Here is a 27,926-nt window from a genome sequence, read left to right as displayed (position 1 = left end):
TTCATGACCTCTTCTTTCCACACTATCTATTGCATCTGTCTCTCATACAATGTCTGTACATTCAACTATGTTTCCTGTTTATCAGCCATTTGAATTGGAGCAGGTGATGCCAGCATCTAGCGGACTAAAAACACGGTCTTCAAATAAAACAGTGCTACCTCTTGCTGGAGATAGCACCCCGGTTGTACATGCACGAGAACCAGCCCTACCACACATAACCCAAACTCTCGCAGATTGTACCCCTACTACGAGAACCAACTTCACCCAATCTAACCCCCACCCCAGAAGATAGTAACCCAGTTCATGTTGACACAACACCATCTCCACCACAGAGCTCCGAAACAAGAGCAGTTAGTAAGGCAGCTCTAGTGCCCAAAGGGCCAGTACTACCACGGTGAACCCCAACTCCACCAGTTAGTACACCTATTCCTGTGGAGGAAGCACAACCAGCTAGTCGTAGTTTAGCATCTATCGCATTTGATGTTGTTAAATCGTATGTGCCTATCTTCCCATCTTGTAAATATTATATTGAAGATGAAAGAAAATGCCAGTTGCAGGTGTTTGTCCAGGAGTTATGTGTAAGTAATGTTATTCATGGCAATTACTTTGCTTTGTCCCATAAATCCTACCTCCATGATGGTTATAATACAGAAAATTTTCCCATTTTTCTCTATAGTGAAGGACCGATTTGGAAACTCATGATGAGGTAACCTGTGCTAATACCTCTGCTATCTTCAAGAATGCTTGGTGGCAGTATCGGAATTACCTGAAGAAAACGTACTTCATCGGCAAAGAAACTCATCAAATTCCCTTACGTTCTCCTGAGACACATTTACTGGACGATGACTGGGAACGCCTTGTTCTGTACTGGTCCCGAACCAAGAATGTGATAAGGTCTATGAGCTCATTTTCTATTTTTAAGTACTATATTCTTGCGTCTTACTGTACTCTGTTCATGTGGAACAAGTGCCTAAACCTGAAGAACAACTGTTCTAATTTAAGATTACATTGCTATCATAGTTCAAAAAAGTGTTAGGCGTTATTGTGCGTTTTGCCACCGCCTTGTGCTTTACTGACCAAAGAGCATGCTTATGCATAGTGATGCACATGTTAAGCGTAGTTATGCGCAATGCATTTCGCCAACGCCTAGAGCCTAGGCGCGCTTAAGCGCTCGCTTAGGCGCGCCTTTTTTAACTATGATTGTTATCGTGCATACTGCTTTGCTCTTGTATCACTGTATTTACTCATACAAACTTATTTTTAAATTGAAGGATCCAATCGAAACTGCAATGGCACAGCAAGTATGTCCACGCATGTTTCTTTAAGAGGCTTGCTCTTATCAATAGCTCTGTTGATTTCAATTTCAATTGTGTATACAGTTGACTTCTCATATCATGCACATTACTAGCATCACAACAGAGCCAATAGTGTTGTTGTACATGTAGACCCGTGGTACCCATCTGAAATCTTGTTGTGCCGTGTAGCTTCCCACGCTTTGTATTCTTTCACTTCTGCTTTGTCTTGAACTGATATGATTTGAACCGTGTCTTTATTTTGATTTGGCAAGACAATGCAGTGACCATAGGACATAGATATATGTTTGTTTGATGCTTTTATTATGTACTAGTACTTGGCAATAGAAGACTTGGTAGTTTAATCGTGCCCACCTTACTAATGAACTGGTTCACCGAAATGAGTTTCATATACTAGTACATGCTAAACTGTTATGTGTCTGCTTGTGTCTTCTATTAGAATGCTGACAGAATATTGGGGAAGAGTGCCTTATTAAGCAATGGTAAAGGAAGTAATGCAGATAAGGTTCAGGATAGTGACACATCCTTGTTGGTCTCCAACAAAGCTGATAAAACAACTAAGGAAGACTATCTCGAAGACAGTGAGACAACCCCAAAGTCCTGTCTTGGTTTAGTGTTGGAGTTATTAGCCACTACCGCTTGCACAAGCTATTCAAACTCACTGTCTGAATCAGTTCGATTTCTTGAGTCTCAACTACAAGCTGAAAGACATCGATCAGCTGTGTTGCGACAAGAAGCGGAAGGACCGGGGAAGTCCCTGGAGCATTCAGATGCATACTTTCTGGTGCAACAACAAGCGTTGGAGGATTTTAGCACCAAACAGGACAAAGCTAATAAGCTTGCTAAGCTTATTGCCAGCATGGTGGATACCACGTTTCTTGAGCTCTTCTGAAGTTGTTTCAGTTATGCTCTTGTTTGGCTGCCGCGTTTATTTGCACTGGTGGCCAATTTTGACGGCTAGTGTATGTAATATGCTGCTTTGTTCCCTATATTTGCACTGGTGGTGAACTTTGATGCCCAGTGGATGTAATATGTGTTATAGCGGTAATAGGCTAGCGTTAATTGCTTGCTTATTTATTTCCTTATTGTCTTGTTTAGTTGTTTGCTTGTAGTCATTGCAGTTCTTTTTCTGTGTTTTTCTAGTGGCCACAATAACCTATCTTTGGAAACTAGGCCAGAATAATCATGGCAACACACGGACTGTTGTAACCATGGGCCTCCTATGGTCGTATGGTCCATGGGCCTTCTACGGGCTGTAGGATCCATTGGCCTTCTATACATGCCGTAGGATCCATGGGCCTTCTATGGGCCCTATGATTCATGGGCCTTTTACGGGCCATAGGATCCATGGGCCTTCTACGGGGTGTATCATCATTTCGCCAATCATGGGTTGTACTATTTGTGGCCAATAATGGGCTGTTAATAGGTCGTATTTGATAACTCTATGAAAACAGCCCAACGGGTTTTTTTGACATGAAAACGACCCAACATATTATCGGGCCACAAACGGGTTGACTGTAACCACGGGCTGAATTTTTCCCACAAGCAGAAAATGACAGTAACGGGTCGTAAGTAAATGAATGTGGAAATGAGCCCAAGAATAAATGGGCTCCGAGAAGGCCAAAAGATAACATGGGCTGGAAACGGCCCAATGGAATAATGGGCCGTTAATGGGTATAAAGTGACACACTGTTCATTACGGCCCAGTTTCACCACGTGTCGTTAATGGGTATAAAGTGATACACTGTTCATTACGGGCCAGTTTTACCACGGGCCGTTAATGGGCCGAGAGTAATAAGGGCCTCATATGGGCCGAAAGACGTCATGGGCCATACATGGGCCGGAAATTAAAACGGGCTGAAATTATATTGGACGGCCCAGATGACGCTACTGGGCCTAATTCAGATAGGCCGTAAACAGCCCCTAGGTTAGCATGCTGTAAATGGGCTATATGCGAACAACCCGTTCACAGGCTTGCTGTGGGCCGGCCCGCCACCTTTTGACCAAGTCAAATGGGCCGGCATTTTCACAGGAATGGGCCTCTGTTGGGCCGTGCCACGTGTCAACGTATCATAGGCGCTTTGGGTCCAATGAGTGGATGACATCTATCCCAATGTTGAGCCGACACGTGTTTCCTCCAGCCAATGATGATTTTACACATGGAAAATCCCCATTGGTCGGGGCTATTAACAGGTTATCGGATCCAAAACCGGACTCGATAGCTTATCGGTGTTCCGTTATGGTGGATGCCACATGTCGGTCACCCTTGACGAAAGCACTTCTGTGACGCGCAATTTATCGTCATGGAAGTGGACACTTCCTTGATGATAATTTTGGTAATGTCATGGAACACTTCTATGACGTCACAGGTATGACTATCTTGATTCTGTCATAAATTTGTCATGGATGTACATGCATGACAGAAAACATGACCTACTGTGACAAACACGTATCATCACGGAAGTGTATTTTTTTGTAGTGTTTATAGAATGCTTCATGTGCTTCACTTATATCATTTGAAGTTTGGATTGCCTGTTTCTCTTTACATAGAAAACCGCCATTTGTAGAATGCTCTTTTGCTTCACTTATATTTGTTAGAGCGTGGGCATATCTTCGTAGCAAGAATTAAACTCTCTTGCTTCACTTATATCTATTTAGAGAGATGATAGGAATTGTTCATTCACATGGTTAGTCATAAAATCCTACATAAAACTTGTAGATCACTGAATATGATATGTTTGATTCCTTGCAATAGTTTTGCGATATAAAGATGGTGATATTAGAGTCATGCTAGTGGGTAATCGTGAATTTGAGAAATACTTGTGTTGAGGTTTGCAAGTCTCCTAGCATGCACGTATGGTAACCGTTGTGTAATAAATTTGAAGCATGAGGTGTTTCTTTGATCATCTTCCTTATGAGTGGCGGTCGGGGACGAGCGATGGTCTTTTCCTACCAACCTATCCCCCTAGGAGCATGCGCGTAGTGCTTGGTTTTGATGACTTGTAGATTTTTGCAATAAGTATGTGAGTTCTTTATGACTAATGTTGAGTCCATGGATTATATGCACTCTCACCCTTCCATCATTGCTAGCCTCTTCGGTACCGTGCATTGCCCTTTCTCACCTCGAGAGTTGGTGCAAACTTCGCCGGTGCATCCAAACCCCGTGATACGATACGCTCTATCACACATAAGCCTCCTTATATCTTCCTCAAAATAGTCACCATACCTACCTATCATGGCATTTTCATAGCCATTCCGAGATATATTGCCATGCAACTTCCGTCATCATCATATACATGACTTGAGCATTCATTGTCATATTGCTTTGCATGATTGTAAGATAGCTAGCATGATGTTTTCATGGCTTGTCCATCTTTTGATATCTTTGCTATGCTAGATCATTGCACATCCTGGTACACTGCCAGAGGCATTCATATAGAGTCATATTTTGTTCTAGTATCGAGTTGTAGTATTGAGTTGTAAGTAAATAAAAGTGTGATGATCATCATTATTAGAACATTGTCCCATGTGAGGTTATCAAAATAAAAGTGGCCAGAGAAGCCCCCCCCACCCAAAAAAGAGAGAGGCCAAAGAAGCCTAAAAAGATAAAAAAAATGAGAGAAAAGAGAGAAGGGACAATGTTACTATCCTTTTACCACACTTGTGCTTTAGAGTAGCACCATGTTCTTCATATAGAGAGTCTCTTGAGTTATCACTTCCATATACTAGTGGGAATTTTCATTATAGAACTTGGCTTGTATATTCCAACAATGGGCTTCCTCAAATGCCCTAGGTCTTCATGAGCAAGCAAGTTGGATGCACACCCACTTAGTTTTCAGTTTGAGCTTTCATACACTTATAGCTCTTAGTGCATCCGTTGCATGGCAATCCCTACTCCTCGCATTGACATTAATTGATGGGCATCTCCATAGCCCACTGATTAGCCGCATCAATGTGAGACTTTCTTCCTTCTTGTCTTCTCCACACAACTTCCACCATCATATTCTATTCCACCTATAAGTGCTATGTCCATGGCTTACGCTCATGTATTGCGTGAAGTTTGAAAAAGTTTGAGAATACTAAAGTATGAAACAATTGCTTGGCTTGTCATCGGGATTGTGCATAATTTGAACTTTTTGTGTGACGAAGATGGAGCATAGCCAAACTATATGATTTTGTAGGGATGAACTTTCTTTGGCCATGTTATTTTGAAAAGACATGATTACTTTATTGGTATGCTTGAAGTATTATTGTCTTAATGTCAAATGATAGACTATTGCTTTGAATCACTGTGTCTTAATATTCATGCCATGATTAGATTACATGATCAAGATTATGCTAGGTAGCATTCACCATCAAAAATTATCTTTTTTATCATTTACCTACTCGAGGACGAGCAGGAATTAAGCTTGGGGATGCTAATACGTCTCCGTCGTATCTATAATTTTTTATTGTTCCATGCTAATATTCTACAACTTTTACATAGTTTTGGCAACTTTTTATACTATTTTTGGGACTAACACATTGATCCAGTGCCTAGTGTCAGTTCCTGTTTGTTGCATGTTTTTTTGTTTCGCAGAGGGAGACCATAGGTTCACAAACTATTCCAGGTTTTTTTAACATAGTACACACGTAGGCGTCCATACATACACACATATGCTCTCCCATGTAAATGCATGCCCGCACACCCTACCCCCTATGAGCATCTTTGGGAGACCGATCCGGCATATCATTTTGAGGTTGACGAAGTCGCCGCGCACGCCTTTATACTCGACGGGAACATCTCCTCACACTGAACAACATCGCCGGAAGGCCTAAAATAAAATCCAAAAAAATGCGAGTACCAATGTTAAGTCTGGGACTATCACTGTCCTCCTAACCATCCAACCACAGGTTGCTTCACAATCACTATCCTCCTAACTATCCAACTACAGGTTAGTTCGCAACTATTTTATGGTTCGAGTGATCATCTTTGCCCATGGTAGGTCTCATTACATCATTGAAAGTAGCTAAGAAGGTCATGAGTGTTAGAAATAATTCTTCAGGATTAACATAATAGGATCTTGATATCTAGATTAGAACACCTCTTATACAGAAGATTATGAACTAACCGTGATTGTCTTGATCCATTAGCAGGTCCACCTTAAAGTCTCCACCAGCGAGGAGATGGGCCGGAGAAGAAAGTCAGCAGATGGGTGGTGCAGCAGCTGGTCGGTGTAGACGTATAGGGTGCCGCCAGCACTACCCTGATGTGGCCGGCGGTGGTAGACTGTCTTCGTCTCCGTTAGCACCTCATTAAGATCGGTGGTTAGAGACGGACTTACTGTGTAGATTGTTGTTAGCACGGGAGGGGTCCTTTTTCCTTATATATATCAGGTGCTTAGGAGGCGGGACCGAGACCAAAACAGTTGGTTTGGTGCCCCCGATCAGGGCACATGCGTGGGAGTTGAGATCCCCCTTTTTCTCTCGATTTATTTTGACCGAGATCAATTCCAACATTCTCCCCCTTGATCGTATGGTTAATAAGCATCATAAGCCGACACTCGATAGAAATAACACACCAAAGTAAAGTGTTACAATGACCAATGAGATGCCAATGAATCTCATTACCTATAGTATATCATTCTATCTCAAAATGGAAAACATAATACTTTATGGGAGTTGGTTTATAAGATGGTCCTAATTTCCAGGATCAAAAGGCTTTCCTAACCCATGCCGGCAACATAATCATAAATATGGGTGGTGAGCCTTTGGTAAACGGATCCGTAATACGTAGAAATCATTTTTATATGCTTAACATCATTAGCTTGATCCTGGATTCTATCTTTCACAACATGAAACATAATGTCAATGGTCTTGGCAACACCATTTGACTTGCTGCTACTCCCATAGAAAACTGCGTGTTCATAATGCAATAGGTGGTTTTTATAAATTTTATCTACCACCTTAATTTCGGGAATAGAACTTCTTTGACATACAACCTGCCCAATAGCCTCTTCACATACCACATCGTAAATTGCATTATTTCTAATGCCATCAATGTCATTATGGAGCTTTTCCACGATACAGCTCCATATGCGAGAGTGAGGATGTAACATAACGTGGAAACTTTAATATCCACACACCTCGCAGAAACAATGTCTGAATAACCAAGGATATTGAGGTTATCAGACTTCTTAGTAGTGAGCACGTAAACTTTTACTGCCTTGCATATCAACAAGACTTTTTGCGGCTAGTGGCCCATTTCTAGACTAGTATATTTGCCAATTTTCCCGATCATAAATAGGGCAAGTCTATATTTGAATACTTACATTGCTTCTGACAAGCATAAGGAACTAACATTACCTGATCAGTTCATAATGGTTCCTTGGACACTAAACTGTCCACCTTTATTGCCCTTTACTTTAGTAGCAATAGCGATAGAGTACTATATTTTCTTCCGAGTATTTAATAATATTCACGCCGCATCGTTACCCCAGAACGTCTACTACCGTGTCATCGTCGTCCGTGAGGGGGGGGCATGCCCCGGAGACGCGTCCCGCCTCTTCGAACATGCCACCACACCACCCCGCATGTATGAGGGCCCGGTGCGACGCTCCGGTGGCATTGCTACCCCCCTAGAGCCCCCGTCCCGCCTAACCCTGTAGCGTTTGACCATGGGATCTAGCCCTTTGACCAAGCACGGACGGGCTTTTACCAGTGGACCTCACCACCCGGTTGTGTTAGGTTAGCCCGTAGGAACACTTTGGAGCAACATCCGTGCCAGACCCACAGCAAGATCCCCTCCGTGTAGACCTGACGCGTCCGTTTCCCCCCTCCAGGTGCCGGCGGCGGCGCTGCCGTGAGTGGGGGCACACCCCGGACACGCGTGCCGGGCGTTTGCAACCGCCAGAACACTTACAGACTTGTGAGAGGCTGGCTACGCAAGATTTGGCGGCATGCTAGCCCCCGGAGGCCGCCGGCCACAGCCGTAGACGCGCGAAGGGCAATCCGCGTAGAGGGAATTTTTCGGATACTTCTCCATCACCAAAAATTATGGAAAAATTCCATCGTTCCTATAGCACATGTGCCCACGTCGTGCAAAAAAACTCATGATTTTATCGCGCTCCGAGTATTTAGTAATATTCAGGCCGCATCGTTACCGCAAAACGTCTACTACCGTGTCATCGCCGTCCGTCAGGGGGGCCATGCCCCGGAGACGCGTCTCGCCTCTTCGGACATGCCACCACACCACCCCGCATGTATGAGGGCCCGGTGCGATGCTCCGGTGGCATTGCTACCCCCCCAGGTCCCCCGTCCCGCCTAACCCTGTAGCGTTTGACCACGGGATCTAGCCCTTTGACCAAGCACAGACGTTCTTTGACCAGTGGACCTCCCCACCCGGTTGTGTTAGGTCAGCCCATAGGAACACTTTGGAGCAACATCCGGGCCAGACCCACAGCAAGATCCCCTCCGTGTAGACCCGACGCATCCGTTTCCCCCCTGCAGGTGTCGTGTCATCGCCGTCTGTGAGAGGGGGCACACCCCGCACATGCGTTCCGGGCGTTTGCAACCGCCACAATACTTCCAGACTTGTGAGAGGCCGCCTACGCAAGATTTGGCGGCATGCTAGCCCCCGGAGGCCGCCGGCCACAGCCGTAGACGCGCGAAGGGCAATCCGCATTTTTCGGATACTTCTCCATCACCAAATATTATGAAAAAATTACCATCGTTCCTATAGCACATGTGCCCACGTCGTGCAAAAAAAACTCATGATTTTATCGCGCTCCGAGTATTTAATAATATTCACGCCGCATCGTTACCACAGAACGTCTACTACCGTGTCATCGCCGTCCGTGAGGGGTGGCCACGCCCCGGAGATGCGTCCTGCCTCTTCGGACATGCCACCACACCACCCCGCATGTATGAGGGCCCGGTGCGACGCTCCGGTGGCATTGCGACCCCCCTAGGGCCCCCGTCCCGCCTAACCGTGTAGCGTTTGACCACGGGATCTAGCCCTTTGACTTTGCACGGACGGGCTTTGACCAGTGGACCTCACCACCCGATTGTGTTAGGTCAGCCCATAGGAACACTTTGGAGCAACATCCGGGCCAGACCCACAGCAAGATCCCCTCCGTGTAGACCCGACGCGTCCATTTCCCCCCTCCAGGTGCCGGCGGCGGCGCCGTCCGTGAGGGGGGCCACACCCCGGACACGCGTGCCGGGCGTTTGCAACCTCCAGAACACTTACAGACTTGTGAGAGGCCGGCTACGCAAGATTTGGCGGCATGCTAGCTCCCGGAGGCCGCCGGTCACAGCCGTAGACGCGCGAAGGGCAATCCGCGTAGAGGGAATTTTTCATATACTTCTCCATCACCAAAAATTATGAAAAATTACCATCGTTCCTATAGCACATGTACCCATGTCGTGCAAAAAAAACTCATGATTTTATCACGCTCCGAGTATTTAGTAATATTCACGCCACATCGTTACCGCAGAACGTCCACTACCGTATCATCGCCGTCCGTGAGGGGGGGGGCACGCCCCGGAGACGCGTCCCGCATCTTCGGACATGCCACCACACCACCCCGCATGTATGAGGGCCCGGTGCAACGCTCCGGTGGCATTGCTACCCCCCCTAGGGCCCCCATCCCGCCTAACCCTGTAGCGTTTGACCACGGGACCAAGCACGGATGGGCTTTGACCAGTGGACCTTGATGTCTACTACACAACCTTCTTCTTGTAGACGTTGTTGGGCCTCCAAGTGCAGAGGTTTGTAGGACAGTAGAAAATTTCCCTCAAGTGGATGACCTAAGGTTTATCAATACGTAGGAGGCGTAGGATGAAGATGGTCTCTCTCAAGCAACCCTGCAACAAAATAACAAAGAGTCTCTTGTGTCCCCAACACACCCAATACAATGGTAAATTGTATAGGTGCACTAGTTCGGCGAAGAGATGGTGATACAAGTGCAATATGGATGGTAGATATGGGTTTTTGTAAACTGAAAATATAATAACAGTAAGGTAGCAAGCGATAAAAGTGAGCGTAAACAGTATTGCAATGATAGGAAACCAGGCCTAGGGTTCATACTTTCACTAGTGCAAGTTCTCTCAACAATAATAACATAATTGGATCATATAACTATCCCTCAACATTCAACAAAGAGTCACTCCAAAGTCACTAATAGTGGAGAGCAAACGAAGAGACTATGGTAGGGTACGAAACCACCTCAAAGTTATTCTTTCCAATCAATCCGTTGGGCTATTCCTATAAGTGTCACAAACAGCCCTAGAGTTCGTACTACTATAACACCTTAAGATACAAATCAACCAAAACCCTAATGTCACCTAGATACTCCAATGTCACCTCAAGTATCCGTGGGTATGATTATACGATATGCATCACACAATCTCAATTCATCTATTCAACCAACACATAGAACCTCAAAGAGTGCCCCAAAGTTTCTACCGGAGAATCACGACGAAAACGTGTGCCAACCCCTATGCATGGATTCATGGGCGGAACCCGCAAGTTTGTCACCAAAACATACATCAAGTGGCACGTGATATCCCATTGTCACCACAGATAATCACGGCAAGACATACATCAAGTGTTCTCAAATCTTTAAAGACTCAATCTGATAAGATTACTTCAAGGGGAAAACTCAATCCATTATAAGAGAGAAGAGGGGGAGAAGAAACATAAGATCCAACTATAATAGCAAAGCTCGCGTTACATCAAGATCGTGCCAAATCAAGAACACGAGAGAGAGAGATCAAACACATACACAAGTAGAAAAGGGGGCACAGGTTCAGGCCGGGTAAGCCCATTAGTCCCGGTTCAGTCTAGAACCGGGACCAATGGGTGCATTGGACCCGGTTCGTGAGCCCAGGGGGCCGGCCGGGCCACGTGGGCCATTGGTCCCGGTTTGTCTGGACCTTTTGGTCCCGGTTTGTGGGACGAACCGGGACCAATGGTCCTGGCTCCTGGCCCAGCACCATTGGCCCCGGTTGGAGGCATGAACCGGGACCAAAGGCCCCCCTTTAGTCCCGGTTCATGCCACCAACCGGGTCCAATGGTGGTGCCTATATATACCCCTCGCGCAAGAGCAGAGCACACTGCTCTGTTTTTTCTGGCCGAGGGGGAGAGGGCTTGGTGGTGCTCTAGCTCACCTCCTATGCACACAAGGTGTTCGATGGAATGCCCGAGCCACACTACTTAAGCTTTCTCCTCTCCAAGCTCCATTTTCCTCAATATTTGTCTAGGTTTAGCGGTCCGTCACGCCCTGCCCCCGTCTTCACCGCCGTCGATCACCCACGCCGATCTCATCACCGGCACCACCGTGGTGAGCCTCTTGTTCTTATCTTCTTTCTGAAAGGAAAAATATTCTTACTTGTATGTTTAGATAGATACTTGTATCATTTTCTTACTTTTATTATTGCATCTTATATAGTGCGATGGTTTTGGTATCCGCCCCCGTCGGCCCTCGTCCTGTCTATGATTCGGATGTGGTATATATTATCTTTATAACTATTGGTTCATTTATTGTTTATGAAAATTATGCCGACCAACTTGACATAGATTTTATTTATCTAGGAGGTATGTGAACCGGAAATTCCAACCGACCCTATTGTTGAGAGGTTAAATTTAGTTGAAGAAGAAAACAATTTCTTGAAGGAAAAAATAAAAAAAATGAGGAGGAGAAGATGATATTGGAGTTGCATGTTGTGGATGTCGTCGATGATCACAAGATCAAGATGGATGCAATGCGCTTGAAGATTAGAAAGATTAGAAAATATGTCGTTCATACCGAGGATTGGTATCATTATGCCATTGGATCAATTGTTACCTTGGTTGCGATTATGATTGCGTTTGTTTTCGCATTGAAATGTTTTACATAGTTTCAATGTATGGTTTAATTAATTAGATGCTCTGGAGAGCTATATGTTGTTAGATGAGAACTATGTATGTACTTTGGTTTTAATGTGATGATGAACTTATATTAATTTGGTCACTTAATTATCTATTCATGATGTTCTGTAATGGTTTTTGACACACTTAATTATATATAACGCACGCGGATGAATCGGCAATGGATGTACGGTGACAGACACACCTCCGAGTACATTAAGGGTGAGCATCAATTTCTCGAAGCGGCTGAGGCAAACAAGCAGAATGGTTTTATGTGTTGTCCATGCCCGAATTGTGGGAATACGAAGTCTTACTCTGACCGGAAAATCCTTCACACCCACCTGCTTTACAAGGGTTTCATGCCACACTATAATGTTTAGACAAGGCACGGAGAAATAGGGGTTATGATGGAAGACGGCGAAGAACAAGAGTACGATGACAACTATGTGCCCCCTGAATACGGTGATGCTGCAACGGGGGGAGCTGGTGAAGATCAAGAGGAACCAGACGATGTGCCCAATGATGCTGCAACGGGTGAAGCTGCTGAAGATCAAGAGGAACCAGATGATGTGCCCGATGACGATGATCTCCGCCGGGTCATTGTCGATGCAAGGACGCAATGCTAAAGTCAAAAGAAAAGGCTGAAGTTCGATCGCATGTTAGAGGATCACAAAATAGGGTTGTACCCCAATTGCGAAGATGACAACACAAAGCTCGGTACCGTACTGGAATTGCTGCAGTGGAAGGCAGAGAATGATGTGCCTGACAAAGGATTTGAGAAGCTACTGAAAATATTGAAGAAGAAGCTTCCAAAGGATAACGAATTGCCCAACAGTACATGCGCAGCAAAGAAGGTCATATGCCCTCTAGGATTGGAGGTGCAGAAGATACATGCATGCCCTAATGACTGCATCCTCTACCGTGGTGCATACAAGGATCTGAACGCATGCTCGGTATGCGGTGCATTGCGGTATAAAATCAGACGAGATGACCCTGGTGATGTTGATGGCGAGCCCACCAGGAAGAGGGTTCCTGCGAAGGTGATGTGGTATGCTCCTATAATACCACGGTTGAAACGTCTGTTCAGAAACGAAGAGCATGCCAAGTTGACGCGATGGCAAAGTGAGGACCGTAAGAAAGACGGGAAGTTGAGAGCACCCGCTGACGGGTCGCAGTGGAGAAATATCGAGAGAAAGTACTGGGATGAGTTTGCAAAGGACCCAAGGAACATATGGTTTGCTTTAAGCGCGGATGGCATTAATCCTTTCGGGGAGCAGAGCAGCAATCACAGCACCTGGCCCGTGACTATGTATGTATAGCCATCCTCCTTGGATGTGCATGAAGCGGAAGTTCATTATGATGCCAGTTCTCATCCAAGGCCCTAAGCAACCCGGCAACGACATTGATGTGTACCTAAGGCCATTAGTTGAAGAACTTTTACAGCTGTGGAATGGAAATGGTGTACGTACGTGGGATGAGCACAAAGAAGAGGAATTTAACCTAAAGGCATTGCTGTTCGTGACCATCAACGATTGGCCCGCTCTCAGTAACTTTTCAGGACAGACAAACAAGGGATACCACGCATGCACGTACTGTTTGGATGACACCGAAAGTATATACCTGGACATATGCAGGAAGAATGTGTACATGGGCCATCGTCGATTTCTCCCGACCAACCATCAATGTCGAAAGAAAGGCAAGCATTTCAAAGGCGACGCAGGTCACCGAAAGAAGCCCGCCATGCGTACCGGTGATCACATACTTGCTATGGTCAATGATTTACACGTAATCTTTGGAAAGGGTCCCGGTGGACTAGCTGTTCCGAATGACGCTGAGGGACGCGCACCCATGTGGAAGAAGAAACCTATATTCTTCGACCTACCCTACTGGAAACAGCTAGAGGTCCGCTCTTCAATCGACGTGATGCACGTGACGAAGAACGTTTGCGTGAACCTGTTAGGCTTCTTGGGCGTGTATGGGAAGACAAAAGATACACCTGAGGCACGGGAGGACCTGCAACGTTTGCACGAAAAAGATGGCATGCCTCCGAAGCAGTATGAAGGTCCTGCCAGCTACGCTCTTACGAAAGAAGAGAAAGAAATTTTCTTTGAATGCCTGCTCAGTATGAAGGTCCCGACTGGCTTCTCGTCGAATATAAAGGGAATAATAAATATGCCAGAGAAAAAGTTCCAGAACCTAAAGTCTCATGACTGCCACGTGATTATGACACAACTGCTTCCGGTTGCATTGAGGGGGCTTCTACCGGAAAACGTCCGATTAGCCATTGTGAAGCTATGTGCATTCCTCAATGCAATCTCTCAGAAGGTGATCGATCCAGAAATCATACCAAGGCTAAGGAGTGATGTGGCGCAATGTCTTGTCAGTTTCGAGCTGGTGTTCCCACCATCCTTCTTCAATATCATGACGCACATCCTAGTTCATCTAGTCGACGAGATTGTCATCCTGGGGCCCGTATTTCTACATAATATGTTCCCCTTTGAGAGGTTCATGGGAGTCCTAAAGAAATATGTCCGTAACCGCGCTAGGCCAGAAGGAAGCATCTCCATGGGCCATCAAACAGAGGATGTTATCGGGTTTTGTGTTGACTTCATTCCTGGCCTTAACAAGATAGGTCTCCCTAAATCGCGGTATGAGGGGAGACTGACTAGAAAAGGCACTCTTGGAAGAGACTCAATAATATGCAGGGACGGATATTCTTGGTCTCAAGCACACTACACAGTTCTACAGAACTCTACCTTGGTGACCCCGTATGTCGATGAACACAAGAACAGTCTGTGCTCCAAACACCCGGAGAAGTGCGACGACTGGATTACATGTGAACACATCAGGACTTTCAGCAGTTGGTTGGAAACACGTCCCAGAAGTGACAACACTGTTTGTGATGAGTTGTACTTGTGGTCAAGGGGGCCATCTTTGACTGTATTGACCTACAAAGGATACGAGATAAATGGGAATACATTTTACACGATCGCCCAGGATCAAAAGAGCACCAACCAAAACAGCGGTGTCCGCTTTGATGCAGCAACCGAGAGCGGAAAGGACACATATTATGGTTACATAGTGGACATATGGGAACTTGACTACGGACCTGATTTTAAGGTCCCTTTGTTTAAGTGCAAATGGGTCATTCTGTTAGGCGGCGGGGTACAGGTAGACCCACAGTACGGAATGACAATAGTGGATCTGAAAAATCTTGGGTACATTGACGAACCGTTTGTCCTAGCCAATGATGTGGCACAGGTTATCTATGTGAAGGACATGTCTACCAGATCGAGAAAAAGAAAAGATAAGGAAGCGAATACATCATACGATGAGCCAAAGCGCCACATAGTTCTTTTAGGAAAAAGGGACATCGTGGGAGTGGAGGTAAAGACAGACATGTCTGAAGATTATGAAAAGTTTCATGAAATTCCTCCCTTCAAAGTCAAGGCTGACCCAAGCATCCTGATAAACGATGAAGATTATCCATGGTTACGGCGCAATAAGCAAATGACACAAGCGAAGAAAAAGTGAAGACTTTCTTCCGCAACTATTATGATGATACCATGCCAACTTTGTAACACACGAGTATGATACCATTCTCCGTTTTGTACATGCACATGCTATGCCAACTTTTTCAGAGTTCATTTCAAATGCTTTAATGTCTTATGGTTTGGCCCTCGTAATACCATTAATCCCGGTTCGCTCCTTGTCAACAATGTTCTCACCAAGAACACTCTCAAGAGGGCAGCCACGTGGGCCATTGGTAAAGTTAATCACAAACTTGTGATTCACACAAATTTCAAAGAATTCAAATTTTAACTATTCTAATTTGAAAACTAATGGCACTAACAGAAAGTTTATAATTTTTCTAAAACTAATAGCAAAAAGAATTAAAAAAATAAAGCAAAAACAAAAGAAAATAAATAATGCAGAAAACAAAACCAAAAAAATAAATAAAAATAGCAACAATAAGTATTTTGTTGTAAGTAGAAACAAAATAAAATAAATAAAGAAACAAAGAAAACAGAAAAAACAAAAAAAGTGTTTTCAAATTTGAAAACTAATGGCATTAACAAAAAGTTTATAATTTTCCTAAAACTAAAAGCATAAAGAATTAAAAAATAAAGCAAAAAACAAAAGAAAATAAAATAAATAAAGCAACAAAAAAACAAAAAAAGTGCCACCTACTGGGCCCCCACGAACTGAATACGACTAGAAACCCATCCATGGGCCAGGATTCAGGCCCGGAGGAGGCCCAGTAGGCCCACAGGCATAGCAGTGGCAATTAGGCCCGTAAGCCTGCAATGGAGAGAAGCTCGAGAGGGGTGCGGCAGTGGGGCTTATAAACCACAGCGCACCCCTCTCAACTAGCGAGGTGGGACTAAACTTTCAACGCGGGCGCAGTAGCACAAGGCCTTTGGTCCCAGTTGGTGGAACCAACCGGGACTAAAGGTGGGCATTGGTCCCGGTTGGTGCCACGAACCGGTACCAATGCCCACCTTTAGTCCCGGTTGGTGCCACCAACCGGGACCAAAGGCCGCCGCTTCCTGCCCTTTGGGCTACTGAAAAGTGGCCTTTAGTCCCGGTTGGTGGCACCAACTGGGACTAATGCCCACCTTTAGTCCTGGTTGCTCCCACGAACCGGGACTAAAGGCTCTGCTATATAAGTCCACACTTAGGAAATTTTCACTCTCATCTTGCAGTTGCCGCCCCCGACGACGCCGACGCCGCCAGGCTGCCCCGACGCCGCCCGCCCCGGCCCGCCCCGTCGTCGCCGTCGCCCGCGCCCCTGCCCCGACGCGCGCCGCCCCGGCCCGCCCCCGTCGTCGTCGCCCGTGCCCCTACCCCGACGCGCGCCGCGCCAGCCCGCCCTCGCCGTCGCCCGCGCCGGCCCCTTCCCCGACGCGCGCCGCCCCGGCCCGCCCTCGCCGTCGCCCACTGCCCCGTCGCCATCCTCGCCGCTGACCCCGCGGTCCTCCTGGTCCGGCAGGCGCCCTCCCTAGCTAGCATTTTTTTTCATATATATGCTTTTTTTCATATATATATATATGCTTGTTTTATATATATATGTATATATGTTCTCTGTGTATATATATGTTCATGTATATATGCAAAAGATAGTTTTTTAGAAAAAATAGGATTTTTTCGGTTCATAGGTTTTTTTGGTGATATTAATTATTGTAAATATGCAAATGTTTGTATATTCATATGAACAATGAATTAGGCAATACTACTTCATGTATTTTTAAGAAGGAAGAAGAAGAAAAAGAATGGTAGGAAAAAGGAAATAAGAAGAGGAAGAAAGGAGAAGAAGAGGGGAGAGGAAGAAGAGGAGAAATAAATAAGAAGAAGAAAAAAGAAGAAAAAGAAGAGGAGAAGAAGAGAAAATAGAATATCCTCTATTCCTTTTTTCTTCTCCTCTTTTTTTCTTCTTTTTTTTCTTCGATCTTCTCCTCTAGCTATTCCTTTCTTCTTCTCCTCTTTTTATTTCTTCTTCGTTTTCTTATGTTTTATCGGATCTATCGTCGTCGATATACCCCTCCTGATAACTTCAACACGTGGGGGGGGGGGCGACCCCCTCCCCGATAACATTATTTTCCCGTGTATGTATCTCATCGTTGTCGATATTACCCCCTCCCGGAAACTTCAACACGAGGGGGGGCGATATACCCCCTCCCGATAACTTCAACACGTGGGGGGGGGGGTCGATATACCCGCTCCCCGATAACATTATTTTCCCGTGTATGTATCTCATCGTTGTCGATATTACCCCCTCCCGGTAACTTCAACCCGAGGGGGGGTCGATATACCCCCTCCCGATAACTTCAACACGTGGGGGGGGGGGTCGATATACCCGCTCCCCGATAACATTATTTTCCCATGTATGTATCTCATCATTGTCGATATTACCCCCTCCCGGTAACTTCAACATGTGGGGGGGTCGATATACCCCCTTCCCGATAATATTATTTTCCCATGTACGTATATCGTCGTTGTCGATATAAATGTACCCCTCCCGATAACTTCAACACATGGGGGGGGGTCGATATACCCGGTCCCCGATAACATTATTTTCCCGTGTATGTATCTCATCGTTGTCGATATTACCCCCTCCCGGATAACTTCGACAGTGAAAACTCTCGAGGAGTACACCCAAACTAATATATCCACGTGCTGTCATGTTTGTGTAATAATTGCCATGTTGTAATATATATTTGCAGAAACAATGGAGCACGGACGAGACGAGGAAGCAGAAGAGAGGTTGCAGGACATAATCTTAGACGGAGGTGATGTCATGTCGTGTTTCCTTAATGACAATGATGGTCGGGAAGAATAGTAGGGTGAAGAAGCAGGTCCGGAAGAACGGCAGGGTGAAGAAGCGGGTCCGGAAGAACAGGGTGACGGCTCCGGTGACCGAACAGAGTTCGGTCAGGTAAATATATTAGTTAAGCCTGTGCTGAGACTAGCTAATTGATGCATTCATTGTTTTGGTATGTACACATATTAATTAACTCTCGTCTTTCTTCTTATTTCTAGCCCTCCGGATCGAGCAAAACTTCGGTAAAGAGACGAGGCCCGAAGAAAAAGTTGCGCGAGGATGAAAGGTTTGAGATCACAGCAATCGCGCGCGACGGCCTACCGATTGAACCCATCCGGACAAAGGATGCATTTACTGCTCAGTGCGGGGTTCTTGTTAGGGACAAGATCCCGATCAGCATCCACCAATGGTTGAAGCCGACTAAAGAAGACCCTGAGGTGTCTTATGTAAATGATATGCAGAAAGATGATCTTTGGAATGAGCTGAAGGCAAATTTCACCCTACCGCCAGAGGAGGATCCGGAGAAGCCGGTTATAGAGCCATTAATTAAGTCTGCTGCTCTTAAGAAGATGGCAGAGCTATTCAGGAGGTGGAAGAATGAGCTGAAAAGGTTTGTCGACAAAGAAGAGACACCAGAATTCAAGGGCAAATATGAGAAGATCAGAGATCAATGGCCCGCATTTGTGGCCCACAAGACATCGGATAAGAGTAAGAAGATGTCAGAGACAAACAAGCAAAATGATGAGAAGAAGAAGCTTCACCATCGCACGGGGTTAGGTGGCTACCTCAAAGGCCGGCCTAAGTGGGCAAAGCCTGAGACTGATCTGCTTGATAAAGGGATCGAACCAGAGACAATGAACTGGCCAGACCATTGCCGGACTTGGTTCTTCGGGGCTGGCGGATCCTTGGACCCTGTAACAGGGAAGTGCGTTTGGACGGACAAGCAACTTGACATACCCTTCAAGAACCTTCGGTACTATATCGATGCAGCGCAGAAAGGGACGTTCCTTCCAGACAGAGAGAATGACGAGCTCACAAAGGCCCTCGGAAATCCTGAGCACCCTGGAAGGACACGAGGCACGCCAGGCTCCATTCCGTGGAAGGTTGGGTTTCCGGACACAGGCGGTTACAAATGCCACGAGAGGAGGAAGAGAGTGTAGCAGACCGAACTGCAGGCGCTGCACGCAAGGGTACAAGCGATAGAGGAACGAGAAGCAAATCGCAGCAAACGACTTGCCGAAGCTTCCCCTGAAGCTACCCCGCCATCTCAGCGGAGAAGCAGCGTGGCTTCCACCGAGCTGCTTCAGCCGGAGCATGTCTTGACGGCTCCTGCCAGCTATCCCGTGGATGCTATCACGGAGTCTCAAAATTGCCACCTTATGATGCAATGGATTAATATGAAGGTCAAGGCGGCTGTTGGCTCTGTTTTTCCTAATGAACCCAGCACAACTTTTCACTGCCGTCCGATTCTAGAAGGATATGCTAAGGTGATGGTGGATGAAATAACAGAGGGATTTGAGGACCTCCAGCTTGACCACCCTACTGGAGAAGGGGAGACTCGGCTGGGTTCTTCTCTGAAGACTCCATGCCTATGGCGGAAGGAGCTCATCAACCTTCCGAACTAGACACCTCCGCCGCCTCCTCCTCCTCCGGCGAGTCAGGGCACTCCACCTCCTCCTCCGGCGAGTGACGATCAGGGCACTCGGCCGGCTCCTTCTCCGGTGCGTGGCGGTACTCCGCCTCCTTCTCCGCCTGCGCCGGCGCGCTCGAGCAGCCAGCCTCCTCCTTCTCTGCCTCGTCAGCAAGGGAGGAAGAGACCCGCCGCCGCTCCGGCAGCTGCTCCGGCGCGTCGTAGTCCTTCTCCTCTGCCGCGTAAGCAAGTAAAGAAGACAGCCGCGACGTCTGCTCGGCCGGCGTCTAGCAGTACAGCCAGAGGCGGGAGGACATACAGATTTGTCCTTCTCTGAAGACTCCAGAGAAGTTACCATACGAGAGGACCCCGGAGGAGAACGCGAAGATCGCGCGAACCGAAGTGGATGACTAGTTTCAAGGGTTGAAAGCAAAGAGACATCCACCTCCGGAGGAGAAGGTAGATCTGGTGAAAGCGAAGCGCACTCTGGCTGCCCTGGCAAAACCACCCAAGTCTTCGCCGAAAGGCAACTCTGAGTGCATTATTGGAAAGACATGGGCCGAAGCGGAGCGGTCGGGAAGTACAGTTAGTGATCAAAGGATGAAAGAACGACGAGCAGCTGGGAAACAAATTGCCCAGCTCGGCGAACAAGGGAACCAATCATGCCCCCCGCTCAAGGTGCCTAGCGACATCGTCGATCCGAGGATGGTGCCCGGTTATAGCAATCTTGGAGATTACCTGCCCGACGATGCACATTATGATTTCATGGACGTGCAGATACACAGATACGAGTACGGGAAGCCTCTCGTCAAAGATGACAGATCTCTATCAACGATGATGCGAAGATTGCATGATTGGTACTTGAAAATCTGCAGAGAGTCTGGGGGGAGGAGTACTTTGTATGTGAGAGTTAAAAAGGAGCATGACCTCGTTGGAATTGATCTGTTGCCTATTCCATTTGAGGAGTTCTATTAGTTTTTCAATAAATTGGCCCTCGATAAAGCAACGGTCACCTACTACTGTCTGTAAGTACTACTACTTCTGTCATTAAGTCTCTCTATATAGCTCAGCTCTTTCATTGCATGTATTTATAATTATCCTCACTATATTATGCAGATTGAAGATCGCCGAATTGAAGAAAAGACAAGTCGGTGATATTGGGTTCATTAACACATATCTCATAGATGCAACTGAGGTTGAATTTCGTGCCGCGGATACCGAGGCCAACTTGCTACGATCATTCAAAATAAATGAAAACAAAGGTATAATGCTCTTTCCTTACAACTTCAAGTGAGTGTTACTGTCTTGTGCATATTCTGTTTCCCTTATATATTAGTCCAGGTTACAGTAATGTAATTGATGAGTTATGCATGCGTGCGCAGGTACCACTATATTCTCCTAGAGATTAGGCTTTAGCTGGGAGTAGTAACTGTCTTGGACTCTGAACGAAAAGTTCCCCAGGAGTATGCGGACATGACTCAAATGCTCAAGAAGTAAGTTAAATCGATCATTATCCACCATATCAGCAACTTTGTTCATTTCTGATATCAAGTAATTGTTTTCTTTGTCTGGCAGGGTTTGGAGAAAATTCACCAGAAAAGCTCTGGGACTGCCGAAGGGGCTGGAATTTAGACACCCGAAATTAAGTATTATAGTAGCATGTTCCGCGCATCTCCTAGTGATTCAAGCGCTAGTTTCATCAATACCATTTGGCATTCTTTCTTATCAGTTTGATTGACCTCTATTTCTTCTAAAGTGGTTGTGGCAGGAACAAGGGAATGATTTCTATGGATACTACATTTGCGAGTCCATCCGCCACACGACCTATGAGCGGGGCTACTCTGACAAACAATATGAAGTGCGTAAATAACAATATTCACAATTTTATTTTATTACCATCTTTTGTGTTGAGTTTCATTCATTCATATATATATATGTATTGACCCCCTTCTTCAAATTAGATGTTTCGGATGCGGAATGAACTCCTACCACCAGATCGCATGTGAGAAATTCAAGAGGAATTGGCGGCATTCTTTCTTGACCACGTGATCGCTGAAGACAGAGAATACTATGTGGACCATGCGTCCGTAATTTAGGAGATTATATTTGTAAGAGATAATTATTGTATATATGTAGCCGGTAGTGTCGGATAGATATACGAGAACTTGTTGTTCGACCAATCTCTCGGAGAAGGAGAGGTGGTCGATATCACTTCTCTCTGTATGCATATATGTTCATGACGATCTTCTGTTTCCTTCGTTTGCTTACTAGCTAGCTAGCGTGTCTAGTCCTCTCGTATGTAGTATAGTACGTATCGTCGACCAAGCACGGACATATATAAGAGAGGACACTTCTCTCTATTAATTAGCTAGCTAACACAATATATGAAATACCTAAATTAACCCCCCAAAACCCCCAACCCCCCCCTTTCAAAAAAAAACAAAAACCACAGCCATAGAAATGCTGACGCGTGGATGCCTATTGGTCCCAGTTGGTGACACCAACCGGGACCAAAGGCCCTCCTGCCTGGGCTCAGCGCGCAGGCCACGTGGAGGACCATCTGTCCCGGTTCTGGTTAGAACCGGGACTAAAGGGTCAGGGCATTAGTAACGAAACTTTAGTCCCGGTTCAAGAACCGGGACAAAAGGCCCTTACGAAGCGGGACAATAGGCCCGTGTTCTACTAGTGATAGCTACTGGTACATACCCTCAGCCCCGAGGGTGAACTACTCCCTCCTCATCATGGAGAGCGCCGGGATGATGAAGATGGCCACCGGTGAGGGTTCCCCCCTCCGGCAGGGTGCCGGAACAGGGTCCCGATTGGTTTTTGGTGGCTACAGAGGCTTGCGGCTATGGAACTCCCAATCTAATATCTGTTCTAGAAGTTTTAGGGTACGTGGATATATATGGGAGCCGGAAGTACGTCAGAGGAGCCACGCGGGCCCCACGAGGCAGGGGGGCGCGCCCTAGAGGGGTGGGCGCGCCCCCCACCCTCGTGGGCAGCTCCCGTATCTTCTAACGTAGAGTCCAAGTCTCCTGGGTCATAATCGGGAAGAAAATCACGTTCCAAAAAAGATTTTTTCTGTTTGGACTCCGTTTGGTATTCCTTTTCCTCGAAACACTGAAATAGGCATAAAACAGCAAATCTGGGATGGGCCTCCGGTTAATAGGTTAGTCCCAAAAATAATATAAAAGTGGATAATAAAGCCCAATATTGCCTAAAACAGTAGATAATATAGCATGGAGCAATCAAAAATTATAGATACGTTGGAGACGTATCAGACCTCCCCACCCGGTTGTGTTAGGTCAGCCCATAGGAACACTTTGGAGCAACATCCGGGCCAGACCCATAGCAAGATCTGAAGGAAATATGCCCTAGAGGCAATAATAAAGTTATTATTTATTTCCTTATATCATGATAAATGTTCATTATTCATGCTAGAATTGTATTAACCGGAAACATAATACATGTGTGAATACATAGACAAACAGAGTGTCACTAGTATGCCTCTACTTGACTAGCTCGTTAATCAAAGATGGTTATGTTTCCTAACCATGAACAAAGAGTTGTTATTTGATTAACAAGGTCACATCATTAGTTGAATGATCTGATTGACATGACCCATTCCATTAGCTTAGCACCCGATCGTTTAGTATGTTGCTATTGCTTTTCTTCATGACTTATACATGTTCCTATGACTATGAGATTATGCAACTCCCGTTTGCCGGAGGAACACTTTGGGTGCTACCAAACGTCACAACATAACTGGGTGATTATAAAGGAGCATTACAGGTGTCTCCAAAGGTACATGTTGGGTTGGCGTATTTCGAGATTAGGATTTGTCACTCCGATTGTCGGAGAGGTATCTCTGGGCCCTCTCGGTAATGCACATCACATAAGCCTTGCAAGCATTGTAACTAAGATGTTAGTTGTGAGATGATGTATTACGGAACGAGTAAAGAGACTTGCTAGTAACGAGATTGAACTAGGTATTGGATACCGACGATCGAATCTCGGGCAAGTAACATACCGATGACAAAGGGAACAACGTATGTTGTTATGCGGTCTGACCGATAAAGATCTTCGTAGAATATGTAGGAGCCAATATGGGCATCCAGGTCCCGCTATTGGTTATTGACCGGAGACGTCTCTCGGTCATGTCTACATTGTTCTCGAACCGTAGGGTCCGCACGCTTAAGGTTTCGATGACAGTTATATTATGAGTTTATGAGTTTTGATGTACCGAAGGAGTTCGGAGTCCCGGATGAGATCGGGGACATGACGAGGAGTCTCGAAATGGTCGAGACGTAAAGATTGATATATTGGACGACTATATTCGGACATCGGAAAGGTTCCGAGTGATTCGGGTATTTTTCGGAGTACCGGGTAGTTACGGGAGAAGTAATGGGCCTTGATGGGTTTTAGTGGGAAGAGGAAAAAGGCTGCTGCGCCCCCCCTCCCCTTTGGTCCGAATTGGACTAGGGAAAAGGGGGCCGGCCACCTCTCCTTCTTCTCCACTTCCTTCTCCCTTCCTCCCCTCTTGATGGACTCCTACTAGGACTTGGAGTCCTAGTAGGACTCCCATCCTGGCCGCACCAATAGCCTTGGCCGGCCTCCTCCTCCTCCATCCTTTATATACAGGGGCAGGGGGCACCCCATAGACACACAATTGATCATTGAGATCGTTCCTTAGCCGTGTGCGGTGCCCCCTGCCACCATATTCCACCTCGGTCATATCGTTGTAGTCCTTAGGCGAAGCCCTGCGTCGGTAGAACATCAAGATCGTCATCACGCCGTCGTGCTGACGGAACTCTTCCTCGACGCTTTGCTGGATCGGAGCCTGAGGATCGTCATCGAGCTGAACGTGTGCTAAGAACTCGGAGGTGCCGGAGTAACGGTGCTTGGATCGGTCGGATCGGGAAGAAGACGTACGACTACTTCCTCCACATTGTGTCAACGCTTCCGTTGCGATCTACAAGGGTACGTAGATCATACTCTCCCCTCGTTGCTATGCATCACAAGTAGAACACAAGCGAGTTGTGGGCGATACAAGTGGCATCCGAGCCTAGGTTTTATGGTTTGATGTTATTTGCACGAGTAGAACAAAAGTGAGTTGTGGGCGATACAAGTCATACTGCCTACCAGCATGTCATACTTTGGTTCGGCGGTATTGTTGGACGAGACGACCCGGACCAACCTTACGCGTACGCTTACGCGAGACCGGTTCCCTCGACGTGCTTTGCACATAGATGGCTTGCGGGCGACTGTCTCTCCAACTTTAGTTGAACCGAGTGTGGCTACGCCCGGTCCTTGAGAAGGTTAAAACGGAGTCTATTTGACAAACTATCGTTGTGGTTTTGATGCGTAGGTAAGATGAGTTCTTGCTTAAGCCCGTAGCAGCCACGTAAAACTTGCAACAACAAAGTAGAAGGACATCTAACTTGTTTTTGCAGGGCATGTTGTGATGTGATATGGTCAAGGCATGATGCTAAATTTTATTGTATGAGATGATCATGTTTTGTAACCGAGTTATCGGCAACTGGCAGGAGCCATATGGTTGTCGCTTTATTGTATGCAATGCAATCGCGATGTAATGCTTTACTTTATTACTAAGCGGTAGTGATAGTCGTGGAAGCATAAGATTGGCGAGACGACAATGATGCTACGATGGAGATCAAGGTGTCGCGCCGGTGACGATGGTGATCATGACGGTGCTTTGGAGATGGAGATCACAAGCACAAGATGATGATGGCCATATCATATCACTTATATTGATTGCATGTGATGTTTATCTTTTTTATGCATCTTATCTTGCTTTGATTGACGGTAGCATTATAAGATGATCTCTCACTAAATTATCAAGAAGTGTTCTCCCTGAGTATGCACCGTTGCCAAAGTTCGTCGTGCCCAGACACCACGTGATGATCGGGTGTGATAAGCTCTACGTCCATCCACAACGGGTGCAAGCCAGTTTTGCACACGCAGAATACTCAGGTTAAACTTGACGAGCCTAGCATATGCAGATATGGCCTCGGAACACGTAGACCGAAAGGTCGAGCGTGAATCATATAGTAGATATGATCAACATAACGATGTTCACCATTGAAAACTACTCCATCTCACGTGATGATCGGTTATGGTTTAGTTGATTTGGATCACGTGATCACTTAGAGGATTAGAGGGATATCTATCTAAGTGGGAGTTCTTAAGTAATTTGATTAACTGAACTTAAATTTATCATGAACTTAGTCCTGGTAGTATTTTGCAAATTATGTTGTAGATCAATAGCTCGCGTTGTTGCTTCCCTGTGTTTATTTTTGATATGTTCCTAGAGAAAATCATGTTGAAAGATGTTAGTAGCAATGATGCGGATTGGATCCTTGATCTGATGTTTATCCTCATTGCTGCACAGAAGAATTATGTCCTTGACGCACCGCTAGGTGACGGACCTATTGCAGGAGCAGATGCAGACGTTATGAACGTTTGGCTGGCTCAATATGATGACTACTTGATAGTTTAGTGCACCATGCTTAATGGCTTAGAATCGGGACTTCAAAGACGTTTTGAACGTCATGGACCATATGAGATGTTCCAGGAGTTGAAGTTAATATTTCAAGCAAATACCCGAGTTGAGAGATATGAAGTCTCCAACAAGTTCTATAGCTAAAATATGGAGGAGAATCGCTCAACAAGTGAGCATGTGCTCAGATTGTCTGGGTACTACAATTGCTTGAATCAAGTGGGAGTTAATCTTCCAGATAAGATAGTGATTGACAGAATTCTCTAGTCACCATCACCAAGTTAGTAGAACTTCGTGATGAACTATAATATGCAAGGGATAACGGAAACAACTCCCAAGCTCTTCGTGATGCTGAAATCAACGAAGGTAGAAATCAAGAAAAACATCAAGTGTTGATGGTTGACAAGACCACTAGTTTCAAGAAAAGGGCAAAGGGAAGAAGGGGAACTTCAAGAAGAACGGCAAGCAAGTTGCTGCTCAAGTGAAGAAGCCCAAGTCTGGTCCTAAGCCTGAGACTAAGTGCTTCTACTGCAAAGGGACTGGTCACTGGAAACAGAACCACCCCAAGTGATTGGCGAATAAGAAGGATGGCAAAGTGAACATAAGTATATTTGATATACATGTTATTGATCTGTACTTTACTAGTGTTTATAGCAAACCCTAAGTATTTGATACTAGTTCAGTTGCTAAGATTAGTAACTCGAAACGGGAGTTGCGGAATAAACAGAGACTAGTTAAGGGTGAAGTGACGATGTGTGTTGGAAGTGGTTCCAAGATTGATATGATCATCATCGCACACTCCCTATAATTTCGGGATTAGTGTTGAACCTAAATAAGTGTTATTTGGTGTTTGCGTTGAGCATGAATATGATTTGATCATGTTTATTGTAATACGGTTATTCATTTAAGTAAGAGAATAAATTGTTGTTCTGTTTACATGAATAAAACCTTATATGGTTACACACCCAATGAAAATAGTTCGTTGGATCTCGATCGTAGTGATACACATATTCATGATATTGAAACCAAAAGATGCGAAGTTAATAATGATAGTGCAACTTGTTTGTAGCACTGCCGTTTAGGTCATATTGGTGTAAAGCGCATGAAGAAACTCCATGCTGATGGGATTTTGGAATCACTTGATTATGAATCACTTGATGCTTGCGAACCATGCCTTATGGGCAAGATGACTAAGACTCCATTCTTCGGAGCGAGCAACTGACTTATTGGAAATAATACATACTGATGTA

This window comes from Triticum urartu, chromosome 2A (genome assembly GCF_056163025.1).
Source record: "Triticum urartu cultivar PI428250 chromosome 2A, HENAU_Tu73, whole genome shotgun sequence".
NCBI lineage: Eukaryota > Viridiplantae > Streptophyta > Magnoliopsida > Poales > Poaceae > Triticum > Triticum urartu.
Note: the sequence above shows the minus strand (reverse complement) of the source record.